We start from the raw sequence: 24,598 nt of genomic DNA, 5'->3' as shown, positions 1-24,598 counted from the left end.
ATTTGTCTGTGTAAGCCGTTATATATCTGTATAAGCTGTTATATGTCTGTGTAAGCCGTTATATCTCTGTGTAAGTTGTTATATGTCTGTGTAAGCCATTATTTGTCTGTGTAAGCCGTTATATATCTGTGTAAGCTTGTATATGTCTCTGTAAGCCGTAATATGTCTGTGTAAGTTGTCATATGTCTGTGTAAGTCATTATATGTCTGTGTAAGTTGTTATATGTCTGTGTAAGTTGTTATATGTCTGTGTAAGCCATTATTTGTCTGTGTAAGCCATTATATATCTGTGTAAGCCGTTATATGTCTGTGTAAGTTGTCATATGTCTGTGTAAGTCATTATATGTCTGTGCAAGCCGTTATTTGTCTGTGCAAGCCGTTATATGTCTGTGTAAGCCGGTATATATCTGTGTAAGCCGTTATTTGTATGTGTAAGTTTTTATATGTCTGTGTAAGCTGTTATATGTCTGTGTAAGCTGCTATATGTCTGTGTAAGCTGTCATATGTCTGTGTAAGCTGTTATATGTCTGTGTAAGCCGTTATGAGTCTGTGTAAGCCGTTATTTGTCTGTGTATGTTTTTATATGTCTGTGTAAGCTGTTATATGTCTGTGTAAGCTGTTATATGTCTGTGTAAGCCGTTATATGTCTGTGTAAGTCATTATATGTCTGTGTAAGTTGTTATATGTCTGTGTAAGTTGTTATATGTCTGTCTGTGTAAGCTGTTATATGTCTGTGTAAGTCGTTATATGTCTGTGTAAGTTGTTATATGTCTGTGAAAGCCGTTATATGTCTGTGTAAGCTGTTATATGTCTGTGCAAGCCGTTATATGTCTGTGTAAGCTGTTATATGTCTGTGCAAGCTGTTATATGTCTGTGTAAGCTGTTATATGTCTGTGCAAGCCTTTATATCTCTGTGTAAGCTGTTATATGTCTGTGCAAGCCTTTATATGTCTGTGCAAGCCGTTATTTGTCTGTGCAAGCTGTTATTTGTCTGTGCAAGCCGTTATTTGTCTGTGTAAGTTGTCATATGTCTGTGTAAGTCATTATATGTCTGTGTAAGCCGTTCTATGTCTTTGAAAGTTGTTATATGTCTGTGTAAGCCGTTATTTGTCTGTGTAAGTTGTCATATGTCTGTGTAAGTCATTATATGTCTGTGTAAGTTGTTATATGTCTGTGTAAGCCGTTATTTGTCTGTGTAAGCCGTTATATATCTGTATAAGCTGTTATATGTCTGTGTAAGCCGTTATATCTCTGTGTAAGTTGTTATATGTCTGTGTAAGCCATTATTTGTCTGTGTAAGCCGTTATATATCTGTGTAAGCTTGTATATGTCTCTGTAAGCCGTAATATGTCTGTGTAAGTTGTCATATGTCTGTGTAAGTCATTATATGTCTGTGTAAGTTGTTATATGTCTGTGTAAGTTGTTATATGTCTGTGTAAGCCATTATTTGTCTGTGTAAGCCGTTATATATCTGTGTAAGCCGTTATATGTCTGTGTAAGTTGTCATATGTCTGTGTAAGTCATTATATGTCTGTGCAAGCCGTTATTTGTCTGTGCAAGCCGTTATATGTCTGTGTAAGCCGGTATATATCTGTGTAAGCCGTTATTTGTATGTGTAAGTTTTTATATGTCTGTGTAAGCTGTTATATGTCTGTGTAAGCTGCTATATGTCTGTGTAAGCTGTCATATGTCTGTGTAAGCTGTTATATGTCTGTTTAAGCCGTTATAAGTCTGTGTAAGCCGTTATTTGTCTGTGTATGTTTTTATATGTCTGTGTAAGCTGTTATATGTCTGTGTAAGCTGTTATATGTCTGTGTGAGCCGTTATATGTCTGTGTAAGTCATTATATGTCTGTGTAAGTTGTTATATGTCTGTGTAAGTTGTTATATGTCTGTCTGTGTAAGCTGTTATATGTCTGTGTAAGTCGTTATATGTCTGTGTAAGTTGTTATATGTCTGTGAAAGCCGTTATATGTTTGTGTAAGCCGGTATATATCTGTGTAAGCCATTATATGTCTGTGTAAGCCGTTATATATCTATGCAAGCTTATGTTTGTGTAAGCCGTTATATGTCTGTGTAAGTGGTTATATGTCTATGTAAGTCGTTATATGTCTTTGTAAGCTGTTATATGTCTGTGTAAGCCGTTATTTGTCTGTGTAAGCAGTTATATGTCTGTGTAAAGTGTTATGTCTGTGTAAGCCGTTATTTGTCTGTGTAAGCCGTTCTATGTCTTTGAAAGTTGTTATATGTCTGTGTAAGCCGTTATTTGTCTGTGTAAGTTGTCATATGTCTGTGTAAGTCATTATATGTCTGTGTAAGTTGTTATATGTCTGTGTAAGTTGTTATATGTCTGTGTAAGCCGTTATTTGTCTGTGTAAGCCGTTCTATGTCTTTGAAAGTTGTTATATGTCTGTGTAAGCCGTTATATGTCTGTGTAAGTTGTCATATGTCTGTGTAAGTCATTATATGTCTGTGTAAGTTGTTATATGTCTGTGTAAGCCGTTATTTGTCTGTGTAAGCCGTTATATATCTGTATAAGCTGTTATATGTCTGTGTAAGCCGTTATATCTCTGTGTAAGTTGTTATATGTCTGTGTAAGCCATTATTTGTCTGTGTAAGCCGTTATATATCTGTGTAAGCTTGTATATGTCTCTGTAAGCCGTAATATGTCTGTGTAAGTTGTCATATGTCTGTGTAAGTCATTATATGTCTGTGTAAGTTGTTATATGTCTGTGTAAGTTGTTATATGTCTGTGTAAGCCATTATTTGTCTGTGTAAGTTGTCATATGTCTGTGTAAGTCATTATATGGCTGTGTAAGTTGTTATATGTCTGTGTAAGTTGTTATATGTCTGTGTAAGCCGTTATATATCTGTGTAAGCTTGTATATGTCTCTGTAAGCCGTTATATGTCTGTGTAAGTCGTTATATATCTGTATAAGCTGTTATATGTCTTTGTAAGCCGTTATATCTCTGTGTAAGTTGTTATATGTCTGTGTAAACCATTATTTGTCTGTGTAAGCCGTTATATATCTGTGTAAGCTTGTATATGTCTCTGTAAGCCGTTATATGCCTGTGTAAGCCGTTATATATCTGTATAAGCAGTTATATGTCTTTGTAAGCCGTTATATCTCTGTGTAAGTTGTTATATGTCTGTGTAAGCCATTATTTGTCTGTGTAAGCCGTTATATCTCTGTGTAAGCCGTTATATGTCTGTGTAAGTCATTATATATCTGTATAAGCTGTTATATGTCTGTGTAAGCCGTTATATCTCTATGTAAGTTGTTATATGTCTGTGTAAGCCATTATTTGTCTGTGTAAGCTGTTATATATCTGTGTAAGCTTGTATATGTCTCTGTAAGCTGTTATATGTCTGTGTAATCTCTGCGTAATCTCTGCGTAAAGTTCTTTGAAGCTTATTCACAAAAGATAATATTAATCATAACACACATTTGAGCGAAATAATTACGATTTTAAAGGGGCATACTTCATTGGCGATTAATAAACTGAATTATATCTGGTCCAACACTTCTATACCCCACATTAACACTCTACCACTACCTATTTACAACACACAGAGTCACTTATTCTGTACACTATGTGGCTCATTCCTGTTCCCTACTGTTAAAGCCAATACAAACATATATGTCTGTTTGTGTACTTATCTTAGTAGTTGCCAACCAATAAATTTTGTATATCCTATAATTATGAATATTAATAATTAATATTTAATCCTTTGTTAAGATTAGTTATCTTTGTAGACACCTTGAATTATATTTATGTAAAAACTAGATTATGAATCAATTACAATTATATTACACGCTTATTCAAATATCACAAATGAGAATACCAGAACAGCCTATAATTAGCCAACAATTCTAATTTACTGCAACTACATAAGCCTATAAATTATAATGCTGAACTTATGAACTTATAACAATCAGAGAAATTGTATATTATTAACACAATAACCAATTCATATGCAATTTCTAAGAGATTTCACAATAAGTAAGACTGACTTATAAATACCAAAATACAAATCATTTTTCCTAGCAATACAATAACTTAACATCAATATAATTATTTCTAAGCTACACAGGCCAATGGAACTGTCAGGGTGCCAGGAATGAGACTGGGACGAGAAGTGCAAAAATAATCACACCTTTATTAATAGCAAAAAATAATAAAAAGTCCACAAGTCAAATAACAAGACAGGAATCAAACCAGAGCTGGTAGTCAGGCGAGCCGAGTCAGGAGCCAAAGCGAGTAGTCAGACGAGCCGGAATCAGGAACAAGGAGAACAGCAGAGTCAGGAACAAGCCAGGGATCAGGAACCAGGAGGGACATCAGACAGCCAGGTAATACACAGGAGCTCTCACAAACAGGTCTGAAACAATGCAAGGGCAAAGCATACTGAACAAAGGCCCTTTAAATAATAAGTGATGACATCACAATTTTGAGACTGCATCCTGTCTCACACGGATGATGTACACCAGTCTGGCCATAAAAGGAAGTGCAGGAAATGAGCAGCATCACACAGAATGCACCAAAGTCAGCAAGAGGTGAGTAAAATGGCTGCCAGCAGCACATGGCAAACAAAGCAGGAAAAACCCTTGACAGGAACATACATTTAAAGTAAAAAATACCCTTTTAAATCACAGCTACAATTTAATTATAGCTATAGAGTACCTTTGACTTAAAACATAAAAAATATAGCGCAACCGTATACATCACAAAATAAACCAATTGGAAAGTTTCAGCTTTTTCAGATAAATCCGTTCACCGTCATATGAGAGGTATTGCAATTTTGGGAATAAACACAAAACAGAGGGGCGCCTCATGTGTAAATCAAAAAATGTCACCAGCAAAAAAACATCCATAGATGCCAAATGGGTACTCGCATGTAGCAATAGCACCCTTATGTGCTGGTAGTTGCAGGCTGATAACTCAGGGTGTATCAGCTAATCCTTGTCCTGTCTTCAGACTGGAAAACAGGATGCGGTTTCCAAGAACAGTAGGCCCCAGGATGCAGTTCTAACAGATAATAAGGTGCTTGCACTTAGCTTTTGTTAAAAATTGTTTATTTAAAAATCACATTAAAACATCAAGCAAAAAGTGGAGGGGGCATAGACATATAGCCCCCTGTATGCAACGCATTTCTCGGCTTCTAAATAAATCGCAGTTTCATCAGGCATAAAGCACCTTACAACATCCTGAACTATTTAAAATAAACTAAAACCAATCACATTAGATCCCACCCCTTTTGGCTAAAATCCCTTAGCTAAAATAACAAGAGTATTGCATTGACCAATGATACGTTTTTATTGGACTAACTATACATTTATAAGATGACAAGCTTTCGGAAGAATGTCTTCCTTTCTCAAGTCTGAAGCAATACTGACCAATTTGATGGAATTTACAGATTATATCTTAAAACACAAGCTTAAAAGACAAAGGCCTCTAGTTATCAAGCCGTCAACCACAAATACGCTGGAATTCGCCTTAGTTATCAACCCCTACTGCCCGGCAAAAGTAGAATATAGTGACGTAAGCTTCGATCCACTGGACTCAGTCCGACACAGATCGATGCTTACATCACTCCAGATGTTCTGATCGCAAGTTCGGCACAATCTGACTACTTTTGGTAGTTATCAAACTACTACCAGGTACGCTCGCCACTATTCCGGGCCAGCGTACCTGGATTTCAATCCGCCGCCCTGGAGGCGGCGGATCCCATAGGAATCAATGGGAGTCTGACCATAGCGAAAGCTCATGTTCGCTGCTGCCCGATATCCCATTGATTTCTATGGGAGATGTCTGCACCTAACACCCTAACATGTACCCGAGTCTAAACACCCCTAATCTGCCCCCCCACACCGCCGCAACTAAATAAAGTTATTACCCCCTAAACCGCCGCTCCCGGACCCCGCAGCAACTATAATAAATATGGTAACCCCTAAACCGCCGCTCCCAGACCCGCCGCCACCTACATAATACCTATTAACCCCTATCCTGCCCCCCCTATACCGCCGCCACCTATAATAAATTTATTAACCAATATCCTGCCCCCCCTATACCGCCGCCACCTATAATAAATGTATTAACCCCTATCCTGCCCCACCCTATACCGCCGCCACCTATAATAAATTTATTAACCCCTATCCTGCCCCCCTATACCGCCGCCACCTATAATAAATTTATTAACCCCTATCCTGCCCCCCCTATACAGCCGCCACCTATAATAAATTTATTAACCCCTATCCTGCCCCCCCTATACCCCTGCCACCTATAATAAATTTATTAACCCCTATCCTGCCCCCCCTACACCGCCGCCACTATAATAAAAATTTTAACCCCTAAACCTAAGTCTAACACTAACCCTAACACCCCCTAACTTAAATATTAATTAAATAAATCTAAATAATAGTACTCTTATTAACTAAATTAATCCTATTTAAAACTAAATACTTACCTATAAAATAAACCCTAAGATAGCTACAATATAACTAATAATTACATTGTAGCTATTTTAGGATTTATTTTTATTTTACAGGCAACTTTGTATATATTTTAACTAGGTAAAATAGCTATTAAATAGTTATTAACTATTTAATAGCTACCTAGTTAAAATAATTACAAAATTACCTGTAAAATAAATCCTAGCCTAAGTTACAATTAAACCTAACACTACACTATCATTAAATTAATTAAATAAATTATCTACCAATACCTACAATTAAATACAATTAAATAAACTAAACTAAATTACAAAAAAAAAACACTAAATTACAGAAAATAAAAAAATATTACAAGAATTTTAAACTAATTACACCTAATCTAAGCCCCCTAATAAAATAAAAAAATAAAAAATAAATAAAAGTCGCTACCCTATTCTACATTAAAAAATAATCAGCTCTTTTACCAGCCCTTAAAAGGGCTTTTTGCGGGGCATGCCCCAAAGTAATCAGCTCTTTTGCCTGTAAAAAAAAATACAACCCCCCCCAACATTAAAACCCACCAGCCACATACCCCTACTCTAAACGACCCAAACCCCCCTTAAAAAAACCTAACACTACCCCCCTGAAGATCTCCCTACCTTGAGTCGTCTTCACCCAGCCGGGCCGAAGTCTTCATCCGATGGGGCAGAAGAGAACATCCAGACCGGCAGAAGTCTTCATCCTATCCGGGCAGAAGAGGAAATCCGGACCGGCAGACATCTTCATCCAAGCGGCATCTTCTATCTTCATCCATCCGACGAGGAGCGGCTCCATCTTCAAGACATCCGGCGCGGAACATCCTTCTTCACCCACGACTACCCGACGAATGAAGGTTCCTTTAAGTGAAGTCATCCAAGATGGCGTCCCTCGAATTCCGATTGGCTGATAGGATTCTATCAGCCAATCGGAATTAAGGTAGGAAAAATCTGATTGGCTGATGCAATCAGCCAATCAGATTGAAGTTCAATCCCATTGGCTGATCCAATGAGCCAATCGGATTGAACTTGAATCTGATTGGCTGATAGCATCAGCCAATCAGATTTTTCCTACCTTAATTCCGATTGGCTGATAGAATCCTATCAGCCAATTGGAATTCGAGGGATGCCATCTTGGATGACGTCACTTAAAGGAACCTTCATTCATCGGGTAGTCGTCGGTGAAGAAGGATGTTCCGCGCCGGAGGTCTTGAAGATGGAGCCGCTCCTCGTTGGATGGATGAAGATAGAAGATGCCGCTTGGATGAAGATGTCTGCCGGTCCAGATGTCCTCTTCTGCCCGGATAGGATGAAGACTTCTGCCGGTCTGGATGTCCTCTTCTGCCCCATCGGATGAAGACTTCGGCCCGGCTGGGTGAAGACGACTCAAGGTAGGGAGATCTTCAGGGGGTTAGTGTTAGGTTTATTTAAGGGGGGTTTGGGTTGGGTTAGAGTAGGGGTATGTGGGTGGTGGGTTTTAATGTTGGGGGGGGTTGTATTTTTTTTTACAGGCAAAAGAGCTGAATACTTTGGGGCATGCCCCGCAAAAAGCCCTTTTAAGGGCTGGTAAAAGAGCTGATTACTTTTTAATGTAGAATAGGGTAGGGACTTTTATTATTTTAGTTTTTTTTTATTTTATTAGGGGGCTTAGATTAGGTATAATTAGTTTAAAATTCTTGTAATATTTTTTTATTTTCTGTAATTTAGTGTTTGTTTTTTTTGTAATTTAGTTTAGTTTATTTAATTGTATTTAATTGTAGGTATTGTTAGCTAATTTATTTAATTTATTTAATGATAGTGTAGTGTTAGGTTTAATTGTAACTTAGGTTAGGATTTATTTTACAGGTAATTTTGTATTTATTTTATCTAGGTAGCTATTAAATAGTTAATAACTAATTAATAACTATTGTACCTAGTTAAAATAAATTTAAATTTGCCTGTAAAATAAAAATAAATCCTAAAATAGCTACAATATAATTATTAGTTATATTGTAGCTATATTGGGGTTTATTTTATAGGTAAGTATTTAGTTTTAAATAGGATTAATTTAGTTAATAAGAGTAATTTTTATTTAGATTTATTAAAATAATATTTAAGTTAGGGGGGTGTTAGGGTTAGTGTTAGACTTAGGTTTAGGGGTTAATTAGTTTAATATAGATGGCGGCGGTATAGGGAGGGCAGGATAGGGGTTAATACATTTATTATAGGTGGCGACGGTGTAGGGGGGGCAGATTAGGGGTTAATAAGTTTAATATAGGTGGCGGCGTGGTCCAGGAGTGGCGGTTTAGGGGTTAAACAATTTATTTAGTTGCGGCGGGGTACGGGATCGGCAGGATAGGGGTTAATAAATTTATTATAGGTGGCGGCGGTATAGGGGGGCAGGATAGGGGTTAATAGGTATTATGTAGGTTACAGAGGGGTCCGGGAGTGGCGGTTTAGGGGTTAATACATTTATTATAGTTGCGGCGAGGTCCGGGAGCGGCGGTTTAGGGGTTAATACATTTATTATAGTTGCGGCGGGGTCTAGGAGCGTCAGTTTAGGGGTTAATAACTTTATTTAGTTGCGGGGGGCTCCGGGGGTGGCGGTATAGGGGGTAGAACAGTATAGTATAGTGTGGGTGCTTAGTGATAGCTTATCAATAAAGCTGTAGAAAAGCTGAAGGGCAGCGAGATCAGATGAGTGATAACTATCACAGTCCGCTGCTCATCACCCCGTACTTGGTGCGCGGCTTTTTGACAGCTTTTTTGATAACTTTTGCGAATGTATTCAGGTCCGCGGCGGCGATGTGAGACGAGCTTAGGCGAGCGTATTGGGGCCGGCGAAGGCAGGTACGTACGGAGCTTGATAACTAGAGGTCAAAGTGTAACAGAGGTCTGAATGCAGGGGTAGGAGGGGTGTCGTAAAAATCATGATGGGGGTTTAGGAGACAGGCAGATAGTGTCAGTAAAAGATAAAAGGCAGAGGAAATATATGGTTATACACAAAGCATATACTGACATAAAGTTATACAGTGGGGCAAAAAAGTATTTAGTCAGCCACCAATTGTGCAAGTTCTCCCACTTAAGAAGATGAGAGAGGCCTGTAATTTTCATCATAGGTATACCTCAACTATGAGAGACAAACTGTGGAAACAAATCCAGACAATCACATTGGCCCCTAGTTATCAAGCCGTCAACCTCAAATACGCTGGAATTCCGCAGTGTATTTGAGGCAAGGCTGATTCGCCTAAGTTATGAAGCCCTACAGACCGGCAAAAGTAGAATCTGGTGACGTAAGCATCGATCCGCCGGACTCAGTCCGACACAAATCAATTCTTACGTCACTACAGATGTTCCGAACGCAAGTTCGGCACAATCTGACTACTTTTGGGAGTTATCAAAATCCCAGCAGGTACGCTCGGCACTTTTACGGCCCAGCGTACCTGGTTTTCAATCCGCCACCCTGGAGGTGGCGGATCCCATAGGAATCAGAGGGAGTCAGACCATAGCGAAAGTTCAAGTTCGCTGCTGCCTGACATCCCATTCATTCCTATGGGAAGTGTGTACACCTAACACCCTAACATGTACCCCGAGTCTAAGCACCCCTAATCTGCCCCCCCTACACCGCCGCCACCTATATTAAACATTTTAACCCCTAAACCGCCGCTCCCGGACCCCGCCGCAACTCTAAGAAATCTGTTAACCCCTAAACCACCGCTCCCGGCCCCCGCCGCCACCTACATTATACCTATTAACCCCTATCCTGCCCCCCTATACCGCCGCCACCCCTAATAAATGTATTAACCCCTATCCTGCCGCTCCCAGACCCCGCCGCAACGAAATAAATAGTTTAACCCCTAAACCGCCGCTCCCGGACCCCGCAGCAACCTATATTAAACTTATTAACCCCTAATCTGCCCCCCTACACCGTCGCCACCTATAATATTTGTATTAACCCCTATCCTGCCCCCCCTATACCGCCGCAAGCTATAATAAAATTATTAACCCCTAAAGCTAAGTCTAACCCTAACCCTAACACCCCCCTAAATTAAATCTAATTTAAATCTAACGAAATAAATTAACTCTTATTAACTAAATTATTCCTATTTAAAGCTAAATACTTACCTGTAAAATAAACCCTAAACTAGCTACAATATAACTAATAGTTACATTGTAGCTATTTTAGGATTTATTTTTATTTTACAGGCAACTTTCAATTTATTTTAACTAGGTACAATAGCTATTAAATAGTTATTAACTATTTAATAGCTACCTAGCTAAAATAAAGAGAAATTTACCTGTAAAATAAAAACTAACCTAAGTTACAATTACACCTAACACTACACTATCATTAAATAAATGAATCCTATTTAAAACTAAATACTTACCTGTAAAATAAACCCTAAGATAGCTACAATGTAATTAATAATTACATTGTAGCTATTTTAGGGTTTATATTTATTTTACAGGTAACTTTGTATTTATTTTAACTAGGTACAATAGCTATTAAATAGTTAATAACTATTTAATAACTACCTAGCTAAAAGAAATACAAAATTACCAGTAAAATAAATCCTAACCTAAGTTACAATTAAACCTAACTCTACACTATCATTAAATAAATTAAATAAATTAAATACAAATACCTACAAATAAATACACTAACTAAAGTACAAAAAATAAAAAAAGAACTAAGTTACAAAAAATAAAAAAATAATTTACAAACATTATAAAAATATTACAACAATTTTAAGCTAATTACACCTACTCTAAGCCCCCTAATAAAATAACAAAGCCCCCCAAAATAAAAAAAATTCCCTACCCTAATCTACATTTAAAAGATACCAGCTCTATTACCTTACCAGCCCTTAAAAGGGCCTTTTGCGGGGCATGCCCCAAAGAAGACAGCTCTTTTGCTGATCGGAACAGCCAATAGAATGCGAGCTCAATCTGATTGGCTGATTGGATCAGCCAATCGGATTGAACTTGAATCTGATTGGCTGATTCCATCAGCCAATCAGATTATTCCTACCTTAATTCCGATTGGCTGATAGAATCCTATCAGCCAATCGGAATTTGAGGGACGCCATCTTGGATGACGTCATTTAAAGGAACCTTCATTCGTCGGGAGTTCGTCGTGGAGGAAGAATGTTCCACGTCGGCGGGATGAAGATGGAGCCGGAAGAAAGAAGATTGAAGATGCCGCTTGATAGAAGACTTCAGCCAGATGATGGACCTCTTCAGCCCCGCTTGGATGAAGAATTCAGCCGGATGATGGACCTCTTCAGCCCCCACTTGGATGAAGACATCGCCCGGATTGGATGAAGAATTCGGCTCGGCTGAGTGAAGACGACTCAAGGTAGGAAGATCTTCAGGGGGGGTAGTGTTAGGTTTTTTAAGGGGGGTTTGGGTGGGTTAGAGTAGGGGTGTGTGGGTGGTGGGTTTTAATGTTGGGGGGTTGTATTTTTATTTTACAGGCAAAAGAGCTGTTTTCTTTGGGGCATGCCCCGCAAAAGGCCCTTTTAAGGGCTGGTAAGGTAATAGAGCTGATATCTTTTAAATGTAGAATAGGGTAGGGAATTTTTTTATTTGGGGGGGGCTTTGTTATTTTATTAGGGGGCTTAGAGTAGGTGTAATTAGCTTAAAATTGTTGTAATATTTTTATAATGTTTGTAACTTATTTTTTTATTTTTTGTAACTTAGTTCTTTTTTTATTTTTTGTACTTTAGTTAGTGTATTTATTTGTAGGTATTTGTATTTAATTTATTTAATTTATTTAATGATAGTGTAGTGTTAGGTTTAATTGTAACTTAGGTTAGGATTTATTTTACTGGTAATTTTGTATTTCTTTTAGCTAGGTAGTTATTAAATAGTTATTAACTATTTAATAGCTATTGTACCTAGTTAAAATAAATACAAAGTTACCTGTAAAATAAATATAAATCCTAAAATAGCTACAATGTAATTATTAATTACATTGTAGCTATCTTAGGGTTTATTTTACAGGTAAGTATTTAGTTTTAAATAGGATTCATTTATTTAATGATAGTGTAGTGTTAGGTGTAATTGTAACTTAGGTTAGTTAATATTTTACAGGTAAATTTATCTTTATTTTAGCTAGGTAGCTATTAAATAGTTAATAACTATTTAATAGCTATTGTACCTAGTTAAAATAAATTGAAAGTTGCCTGTAAAATAAAAATAAATCCTAAGATAGCTACAATATAATTATTATTTATATTGTAGCTATATTAGGGTTTATTTTAAAGGTAAGTATTTAGTTTTAAATAGGATTAATTTAGTTAATAAGAGAAATATTATTTAGATTTATTTAATTAATATTTAAATTAGGGAGGTGTTAGGGTTAGTGTTAGACTTAGGTTTAGGGGTTAATAATTTTATTACAGTGGCGGCGGTGTAGGGGGGGGCAGGATAGGGGTTAATAAATGTATTATAGGTGGCAACGGTGTAGGGGGGGCAGATTAGGGGTTAATAAGTTTAATATAGGTTGCGGCGGGGTCCGGGAGCGGCGGTTTAGGGGTTAAACTATTTATTTAGTTGCGGCGAGGTCCGAGATCCGCAGGATAGGGGTTAATAACTTTATTATAGGTGGCGGCAGTATAGGGGGGGCAGGATAGGGGTTAATAGGTATAATGTAGGTGGTGGCGTTGTCCGGGAGCGGCGGTTTAGGGGTTAATACATTTATAAGAGTTGCGGCGGGGTCTAGGAGTGGCGGTTTAGGGGTTAATAACTTTATTTAGTTGCAGGGGGCTCCGGGGGCGCCGGTATAGGGGGTAGAACAGTGTAGTTTAGTGTGGGTGCTTAGTGACAGGCTAGCAATAAAGCTGGGAAAAAGCCGAAGAGCAGCGAGATCGGATGAGTGATAACTATCACAGTCCGCTGCTCATCGCCCCGTACTTGGTGCGCGGCTTTTTGACAGCTTTATTGATAACTAGGCGACATTTTTCAGGTCCGCGGTGGCGATGGTAGGCGAGCTTAGGCGGGCGTATTGGGCCGGCGAAGGCAGGTAAAGTAGACGGCTTGATAACTAGGCCTCATTGTCTGATTTGGAAAGAATTTATTCGCAAATTATGGTGGAAAATAAGTATTTGGTCACCTACAAACAAGCAAGATTTCTGTCTCTCACAGACCTGTATCTTCTTCTTTAAGAGGCTCATCTGTCCTCCACTTATTACCTGTATTAATGGCACCTGTTTGAACTTGTTATCAGTATAAAAGACACCTGTCTACAACCTCAAACAGTCACACTCCAAACTCCACTATGGTGAAGACCAAAGAGCTGTCGAAGGACACCAGAAACAAAATTGTAGACCTGCACCAGGCTGGGAAGACTGAATCTGCAATAGGCAAGCAGCTTGGTGTGAAATCAACTGTGGGAGCAATAATTAGAAAATGGAAGACATACAAGACCACTGATAATCTCCCTCGATCTGGGACTCCACGCAAGATCTCACCCCGTGGGGTCAAAATGATCACAAGAATGGTGAGCAAACATACCAGAACCACACAGGGGGACCTAGTGAATGACCTGCAGAGAGCTGGGACCAACGTAACAAAGGCTACCATCAGTAACACACTACGCCGCCAGGGACTCAGATCCTGCAGTGCCAGACGTGTCCCCCTGCTTAAGCCAGTACATGTCCGGGCCCATCTGAAGTATGCTAGAGAGCATTTGGATGATCCAGAAGCGGATTGGGAGAATGTCATATGGTCAGATGAAACCAAAGTAGAACTGTTTGGTAGAAACACAACTTGTCGTGTTTGGAGGAGAGAGAACACCATACCTACAGTGAAGCATGGGGGTGGCAACATCATGCTTTGGGGCTGTTTCTCTGCAAAGTAAACAGGACGACTGATCCGTGTACATGAAAGAATGAATGGGGCCATGTATCGTGAGATTTTGAGTGCAAACCTCCTTCCATCAGCAAGGGCATTGAAGATGAAATGTGGCTGGGTCTTTCAGCATGACAATGATCCCAAACACACTGCCCGGGCAGCGAAGAAGTGGCTTCGTAAGAAGCATTTCAAGGTCCTGGAGTGGCCTAGCCAGTCTCCAGATCTCAAGCCCATAGAAAACCTTTGGAGGGAGTTGAAAGTCCGTGTTGCCCAGCGACAGCCCCAAAACATCACTGCTCTAGAGGAGATCTGCATGCAGGAATGGGCCAACATACCAGCAACAGTGTGTGACAACCTTGTGAAGACTTACAGAAAACATTTGACCTCTGTCATTGCCAACAAAGGATATATAACAAAGTATTGAGATGAACTTTTGATATTTACCAAATACTTATTTTCCACCATAATTTGCAAATAAATTCTTTCCAAATCAGACAATGTGATTGTCTGGATTTGTTTCCACATTTTGTCTCTCATAGTTAAAGTATACCTATGATGAAAATTACAGGCCTCTCTCATCTTCTTAAGTGGGAGAACTTGCACAATTGGTGGCTGACTAAATACTTTTTTGCCCCACTGTATATCAACATAGAATCAATATGAATAAAGATGGGAAATTAGGTATACAGGGGAATATAAGATAGTCAAAAAAGGAGAAACGAAAGAAAGAAAAGAAAAGAAAGAAGGGGAATAATAATAATGACTAAAGTGTGGACATAGGCTTATCTGCGTACCTATGAAATATACTATGTAATTGACTACAGAATATGAAAAATGTGGTATACATGATACATTGCACTGCATGTGATGTGAAGTGGGATGTTATATTGGAGAAAAAAGCCAAAAACTGCACCTTCGGATGAACTTACACAGAACTCAATCAAAAACCACTGTGAAACAAAATACTGTACCCCTGTTGGTCACCATTTCACCCAACCTTACCACTCCATCCAAAACCTCAAAATCAAGATTCTTAGAGGCAACTTCAAAAACACCATAGAAAGAAAAACCTTTGAAATGAAAATGATAATGCACTTCAACTTGCTAAATTCTGGACTAAATGTGGACTCTGGTTTCTTAACCCGTTATCAAAAAAATTTGTAATGTACTTTCATATACTGTAGTCAATAACATTGTATATTCCACACTCTCTATGCATAGGTACGCAGGTAAGCCTATGTCCACACTTTTGTCATTAATATTATTCCCCCTCTTTTTTCTTTCTTTCCTTTCTCCTTTTTCACTATTTTATATTCCCCTGTATACCTAATTTCCCATCTTTATTCATATGGATTCTATGTTGATATATAACTTTGTCAGTATATGCTTTGTGTATTACCATATATTTCCCCTGCCTGTAATCTTTTACTGACACTATCTGCCTCTGTCTCCTAAACCCCCATCATGATTTTTACGACTCCCCCCCCCCCCCTCTGCATTCAGACCTCTGGAACACCTTTAGTCTTTTTAGCCTGTGTTTTAAGATATAATCTGTAAACTCCATCAAATTGGTCACTATTGCTTTAGACTTGAAAAAGGAAGACATTATCCTAATAAAGGTGATATCAGATCTCATTATATTCTACGTTTGTGTAAACAGACTTGCTTCCTTATCTTTTATTTGGCTGGAACACCAAAGCTCAATACATAGAGAGAACAATGGAAAATTATAATTTTATTACTTAACTATCCTGCATCCCACTGAGAGTGTAATTTTGTCTGCTGGCTGTGTATACTTAGGCTATTCAATAGCCTATACTCCAGTATCAATTTGTTCAGTGTAGGTGGCGATACCACAGGCTAAATCAGCTATTTCAAATGCTGAAATAGGAGTAAAGGAGCTACTTGTAACCAATTTAATACACTCTAGCAGGTTAAAAGGATCATTGGGAATAATTTAAAAGGGAGAACATTTTGGGGTGAACTGTCCCTTTAACTGTAAACGCTTACCTTTTGTTGTCTTATCCTGGGATCTTTTCCATGCTGTAGACATTTAGGCATCTACTTATCAAGCCGTCAACCGCATATATGCTGGAATTCTGCAGCGTAATTGTGGAGAGCTTGATTCGCCTTATTTATCAAAGGCTACAGACCGGCAAAGGTAGAGATCTGTGCCGGTTTCAGTCCGACACAGATCGATGCTTACGTCACTTGAGATGTTCCGAATGCAAATTCGGCACTATCTGACTACTTTTGCTATTTAACAAATACCTACCAGGTACGCTCGCCACTATTCCGGCCCTGGAGGCTGCGGATGCCATAGGAATCAATGGGAGTCTTAAAGCAGCGAAAGCGTATGTTCGCTGCTGCCAGATATCCCATTGATTCCTATGGGAGAATAAAGTATCGTTTACACCTAACACCCTAACATGTACCTCAAGTCTAAACACCCCTAATCTGCCGCCCCCTACACCGCCGCCACCTATATTATACTTATTAACCCCTAATCTGCTGTCCCGACACCGCCGACACCTACATTATACTTATTAACCCCTAATCTGCCGTCCCGACACCGCCGCAACAACATAAACTTATTAACCCCTAAACCGCCACTCCCGGAGCCCACCGCCACCTACATTAACCCCTAATCTGCTGCACCCAGCGCCGCCGTCACTATTCTAAATGTATTTACCCCTAAACCTAAGTCTAACTCTAATCCTAACACCCCCTAACCTAAATATTATTTAAATAAATCTAAATAAATATTAATATTATTAACTAAATTATTCCTATTTAAAACTAAATACTTACCTATAAAATAAACCTTTAGCGAGCTACAATATAACTAATAGTTACATTGTAGCTTGCTAAGGGTTTATTTTTATTTTACAGGCAAGTTTGTATTTATTTTAACTAGGCACAATAGTTATTAAATTGTTATTAACTATTTAATAACTACCTAGTTAAAATAAAGACTAATTTACCTGTAAAACAAAACCTAACCTAAGTTACAATTACACCTAACACTACACTACAATTAAATTAATTCCCTAAATTAAATACAATTAATTACAATTAAATAAAATTATCTAAAGTACAAAAAAAACACTAAATCACAGAAAATAATAAACTAATTACACCTAATCTAATCCCCTAACAAAATAAAAAAGGCCCGCCCCAAATAAAAAAAAGCCCTACCCTACACTAAATTACAAATAGCCCTTAAAAGGGCCTTTTGCGGGGCATTGCCCCAAAGTAATCAGCTCTTTACCTGTAAAAAAAGTACAAATCCCCCCCAACATTAAAACCCACCACCCACACAACCAACCCTACTCTAAAACCCACCCAATACCCCCTTAAAAAAAACTAACACTAACCCCTTGAAGATTGTCTGATTGGAACAGCCAATAGGATTGAGCTTGCATTCTATTTGCTGATTGGAACAGCCAATAGGATTTTTTCTACCTTAATTGCGATTGGCTGATAGAATTCTATCAGCCAATCGGAATTGAAGGGATGCCATCTTAGATGACGTCACTTAAAGGAACCGTCATTTAGTAAGAAGACTCCGGATGAAGAGGATGCTCCACGATGTCTTGAAGATGGACCCGCTCCGCGCCGGATGGATGAAGATAGAAGATGCCGTCTAGATGAAGACTTCTGCCCGTCTGGAGGACCACTTCGCCCGGCTTGGATGAAGACTTCTCCCGGCTTCGTTGAGGACTTCTGCCCGGTTGGGTGAAGACTTCTCCCGGTAAGGTGATCTTCAAGTGGTTAGTATTAGGTTTTTTTAAGGGGGTATTGGGTGGGTTTGAGAGTAGGGTTGGTTGTGTGGGTGGTGGGTTTTAATGTTAGGGGGGATTTGTACTTTTTTTCAGGTAAAAGAGCTGATTACTTTGGGGCAATGCCCCGCAAAAGGCCCTTTTAAGGGCTATTTGTAATTTAGTGTATGGTAGGGCTTTTTTTTATTTTGGGGGGGCTTTTTTATTTTGTTAGGGGGATTAGATTAGATTATTATTTTCTGTAATTTAGTGGGGGGGTTTTGTACAGGTAAATTTGTATTTATTTTATCTAGGTAGTTATTAAATAGTTAAGAACTATTTAATAACTATTGTACCTAGTTAAAATAAATACAAACTGGCCTGTAAAATAAAAATAAACCGTAAGATAGCTACAATGTAACTATTAGTTATATTGTAGCTAGCTTAGGGTTTATTTTATAGGTAAGTATTTAGTTTTAAATAGGAATAATTTAGTTAATAATATTAATTTTTATTTAGATTTATTTAGATTTATTTAAATAATATTTAAGTTAGGGGGTGTTAGGGTTAGTGGGTTAGACTTAGGTTTAGGGGTTAATACATTTAGAATAGTGGCGACGACGTTGGGGCGGCAGATTAGGGGTTAATAAATGTAATGTAGGTGGTGGTGGCGGTGTAGGGGGCGGCAGATTAGGGGTTAATAAGTATAATGTAGGTGGCGGTGGGATCCGGGAGTGGCGGTTTAGGGGTTAAACAGTTTATTTTGTTGCGGCGGGGTCCGGGAGCGGCTGTATAGGGGTTAAACAGTTTAGTATAGTGGCGGTGTTTAGTGACAGTATACAAATAAAGCTGGGAAAAAGCCGAAGAGCAGCGAGATCGATTACTGTTAGTTATCAACAGTCCGCTGCTCATCGCCCCGTACTTGGTGCGCGTCTTTTTGACAGTTTTTTTGTTAAATATGGAGAGCGTATTCAGGTCCACGGCAGCGATGTTAGGCGATCTTAGGCGAGCGTATTGGTGCAGGCGAATGCAAGTAAGTTGACAGGTTGATAAGTAGATGCCTTAGGCTGCTTGCAGGGGGATGTGTAATGTTATTGCATAGAAGAAAGATCCCCTATACAGTGACATCCTGAGTTTTACAAGTGTCTATTTCTTTGTTCTACAAATCTGTGTTTCAGAACAAAGGGGGGGGGGGGTTGACATCACCCATTCCAGCGTTTGTTCATAATGCAGCCAATTCATGCAGTAATAAGGCTTCCTATATGAATGGATTAATCAATATGAAATTTGTGCACATACCTTACCTTTTATATGACATGTCTATATGTAGATCCCTGTCATTGCTGCCAATACATTTATTTATAGAGACTAATTCATTTTTATAAGTTAGAGGAATCTGGAAAATACACTACAGTATCATCCCTTATTTAAAAAGATTATTAATAACCTGTTATTTTTTAATTAAGGAACTGAATAAAAAAATATTATTTAAAGGGACATGAAACCAAAACATTTTCTTTTGTGAGTCAGACAGAACAAACCATTTTAAAAAAAATTCCAACTTCTCTTATAAAATTAGCTTTGTACTCATGATGTTCTTTGTTGAAGAGATACCAAGGTGCACTACATGACAGGAAATAGTGCTGTCATCTAGTGCTGTCTGTCTCCTAAGCTAATGCTTTTCAACAAAAGATACCAAGAGAATGAAGAAAATTGATAATAGAAGTCAATCAGAAAGTTGTTTAAAATTGCATGTTCTGTCTGAATCATGAAATTAAATGTTGGGTTTCATATCCCTTTAAATGAGAAATAATATACATTTATGTATTTTCCATCTGTAGTGCAGGCTGTTGATGCATTACATTCTTTGTTGATTATTTGGTGTCTCTAACTAAAACACAGGTAAATAACGTAGTAACATCAACCACAAATCAGTTTTTTAATAGTTATTTTTATTATTGTTAACAAATCTGACATTTTCACAGGTCGTATTAAAGGGGAAACAATGATAAGCATAACGATCGGCTCACCTTTTTTTCCCCACTATTCCAATCTCTGAGTACTTTAACGACGTCACCATGTTGGAATTTAATGACAGTTGTATAGAGGAACTAGAGAAATGGACAAATGCTCACGATGACATCTATGATTGGTCTCACACATTCAAGATTATTACAGAACTGGAAGGCAAAGGGTAAAGTATATTTCCATTCAGTTGTAAACCAGCTGTTCTTTGACTTTTGTAAGGGGAGTAAGTTTGATGCACTTTTTAAATTGATTTGACACCCTGATTTAGAGTTGGATCCTATGTGACCTTCTACAATGGAACCAATACGGAAAAAATAGATACACCAGATGCCTCATGCAGCTTCAGTTTAGTATCATGATCAAAAGAACACATTATGTGTGGCTCACTAAATTATAATACGTCCTGATAGCTGATGACTATATCCAACTTCCCAGGAGTTTCTGATCCTAACCGCTATATCACTGGTACCTACATTTGTAAGACACCAGTGTTAAAGAACATTAAGCAGACAACAAACACTATTAACTGCTCCAATATATTTGTAACAGACTGTATAATATATTGCCTGAGATTAACCCGACCATCTTGTGCTGCCAACAGGATAACGCTGTGTAATGTCTAGCAGTGCTATAGTAAGTCAGCCAGTCCTGTTTCCATTATGACCTGACATGGGTACACTGTCCTTATACCCCACTGCAATTAATCCTAACAGAGACCCAAAAAAGTCTAACAGCAATGCACCACCACAAATAGACCTAACAGCAACGCACCACCACAAATAAACTAAACAGCAACGCACCACCACAAATAGACCTAACAGCAACGCACCACGACAAATAGACCTAACAGCAACGCACCACCACAAATAAACCTAACAGCAACGCACCGCCACAAATAGACCTAACAGCAACGCACCACGACAAATAGACCTAACAGCAACGCACCACCACAAATAAACATAACAGCAACGCACCACCACAAATAGACCTAACAGCAACACACCACGACAAATAGACCTAACAGCAACACACCACCACAAATAAACCTAACAGCAACACACCACCACAAATAAACATAACAGCAACGCACCACCACAAATAGACCTAACAGCAACATACCACCACAAATAAACATAACAGCAACACACCATGACAAATAGACCTAATAGCAACGCACCACGACAAATAGACCTAACAGCAACACACCACCACAAATAAACCTAACAGCAACACACCACCACAAATAAACCTAACAGCAACACACCACCACAAATAGACCTAACAGCAATGCACTACGACAAATAGACCTAACAGTAACGCACCACCACAAATAAACCTAACAGCAACGCACCACCACAAATAGACCTAACAGCAATGCACCCCAACAAATAGACCTAACAGCAACACATCACGACAAATAGACCTAACAGCAACACATCACCACAAATAGACCTAACAGCAACGCACACCACAAATAGACCTAACAGTATTGCACCAAAACAAATAGACCTAACAGCAAAGCACCACCACAAATAAACCTAACAGCAGCGCACCACCACAAATAAACCTAACAGCAGCGCACCAGCACAAATAAACCTAACAGCAATGCACCACTACAAATAAACCTAACAGCAACGCACCACTACAAATAAACCTAACAGCAAAGCACCACCACAAATAGACCTAACAGCAAAGCACCACCACAAATAGACCTAACAGCAACTCCCCACCTCAAATAGACCTAACAGCAACGCACCACCATAAATAGACATAACAGCAACTCACCACCACAAATAAACCTAACAGCAACACATCACCACAAATAGACCCAACAGCAACGCACACCACAAATAGACCTAACAGCAGCGCACACCACAAATAGACCTAACAGTATTGCACCAAAACAAATAGACCTAACAGCAGCGCACCACCACAAATAAACCTAACAGCAACGCACCACTACAAATAAACCTAACAGCAAAGCACCACCACAAATAGACCTAACAGCAAAGCACCACCACAAATAGACCTAACAGCAACTCCCCACCTCAAATAGACCTAACAGCAACGCACCACCATAAATAGACATAACAGCAACTTACCACCACAAATAAACCTAACAGCAATGCACCACAACAAATAGACCTAACAGGAATGCACCACCATAAATAGACCTAACAGCAACTCACCACCACAAATAAACTAAACAGCAGCTCACCACCACCACAAATAAACCTAACAGCAACGCACCACCACAAATAAACTAAACAGCAACGCACCACAACAAATAGACCTAACAGCAAAGCACCACCACAAATAAACCTAACAGCAATGCACCACCACAAATAGACCTAACAGCAATGCACCACCACAAATAAACCTAACAGCAACTCCCCACCTCAAATAGACCGAACAGCAACGCACCACCATAAATAGACTTAACAGCAACTCCCCACCTCAAATAGACCTAACAGCAACGCACCACCACAAATAAACTAAACAGCAGCTCACCACCACAAATAAACCTATCAGCAATGCACCACCACAAATAGACCTAACAGGAATGCACCACCATAAATAGACCTAACAGCAACTCACCACCACAAATAAACCTAACAGCAACGCACACCACAAATAGACCTAACAGTACCGCACCACAACAAATAGACCTAACAGCAAAGCACCACCACAAATAAACCTAACAGCAATTCACCACCACAAATAGACCTAACAGCAATGCACCACCACAAATAAACCTAACAGCAAAGCACCACCACAAATAAACCTAACAGCAATGCACCACCACAAATAGACCTAACAGCAACGCACCACCATAAATAGACCTAACAGCAACTCACCACCACAAATAAACCTAACAGCAATGCACCACCACAAATAGACCTAACAGCAATGCACCACCACAAATAAACTAAACAGCAACGCACCACCACAAATAGACCTAACAGTAATGCACCACGACAAATAGACCTAACAGCAACACACCACGACAAATAGATCTAACAGCAACGCACCACGACAAATAGACCTAACAGCAACACACCACCACAAATAGACCTAACAGCAATGCACTACGACAAAAAGACCTAACAGCAACGCACCACCACAAATAAACCTAACAGCAACGCACCACCACAAATAGACCTAACAGTATTGCACCAAAACAAATAGACCTAACAGCAAAGCACCACCACAAATAAACCTAACAGCAACGCACCACCACAAATTGACCTAACAGCAATGCACTACGACAAATAGACCTAACAGCAAAACACCACGACAAATAGACCTAACAGCAACACATCACCACAAATAGACCTAACAGCAACGCACCACCACAAATAGACCTAACAGCAACGCACCACCACAAATAGACCTAACAGCAACACACCACCTCAAATAGACCTAACAGCAATGCACCATGACAAATAGACCTAACAGCAACGCACCACCACAAATAAACCTAACAGCAACGCACCACCACAAATAAACCTAACAGCAACGCACCACCACAAATAAACCTAACAGCAACGCACCACCACAAATAGACCTAACAGCAACGCACCACCACAAATAAAACTAACAGCAACGCACCACCACAAATAGACCTAACAGAAATGCACCACGACAAATAGACCTAACAGCAACACACCACGACAAATAGACCTAACAGCAGCTCACCACCACAAATAAACCTAACAGCAACGCACACCACAAATAGACCTAACAGCAACGCACACCACAAATAGACCTAACAGTATTGCACCAAAACAAATAGACCTAACAGCAACGCACCACCACAAATAGATCTAACAGCAAAGCACCACCACAAATAAACCTAACAGCAACGCACCACTACAAATAAACCTAACAGCAATGCACCACCACAAATAGACCTAACAGCAAAGCACCACCACAAATAGACCTAATAGCAACTCCCCACCTCAAATAGACCTAACAGCAACGCACCACCATAAATAGACCTAACAGCAACTCACCACCACAAAAAAACCTAACAGCAACGCACCACCACAAATAAACTAAACAGCAGCTCACCACCACAAATAAACCTAACAGCAACGCACACCACAAATAGACCTAACAGTACCGCACCACAACAAATAGACCTAACAGCAAAGCACCACCACAAATAAACCTAACAGCAATGCACCACCACAAATAGACCTAACAGCAATGCACCACCACAAATAAACCTAACAGCAAAGCACCACCACAAATAGACTTAACAGCAACTCCCCACCTCAAATAGACCTAACAGCAACGCACCACCATAAATAGACCTAACAGCAACTCACCACCACAAATAGACCTAACAGCAATGCACCACCACAAATAAACTAAACAGCAACGCACCACGACAAATAGACCTAACAGTAATGCACCACGACAAATAGATCTAACAGCAACACACCACAACAAATAGACCTAACAGCAACGCACCACGACAAATAGACCTAACAGCAACAC

The sequence above is a fragment of the Bombina bombina genome, chromosome 7 (genome assembly GCF_027579735.1).
Source record: "Bombina bombina isolate aBomBom1 chromosome 7, aBomBom1.pri, whole genome shotgun sequence".
In the NCBI taxonomy this organism is placed as follows: domain Eukaryota; kingdom Metazoa; phylum Chordata; class Amphibia; order Anura; family Bombinatoridae; genus Bombina; species Bombina bombina.
This window is presented reverse-complemented; position numbering follows the sequence as displayed.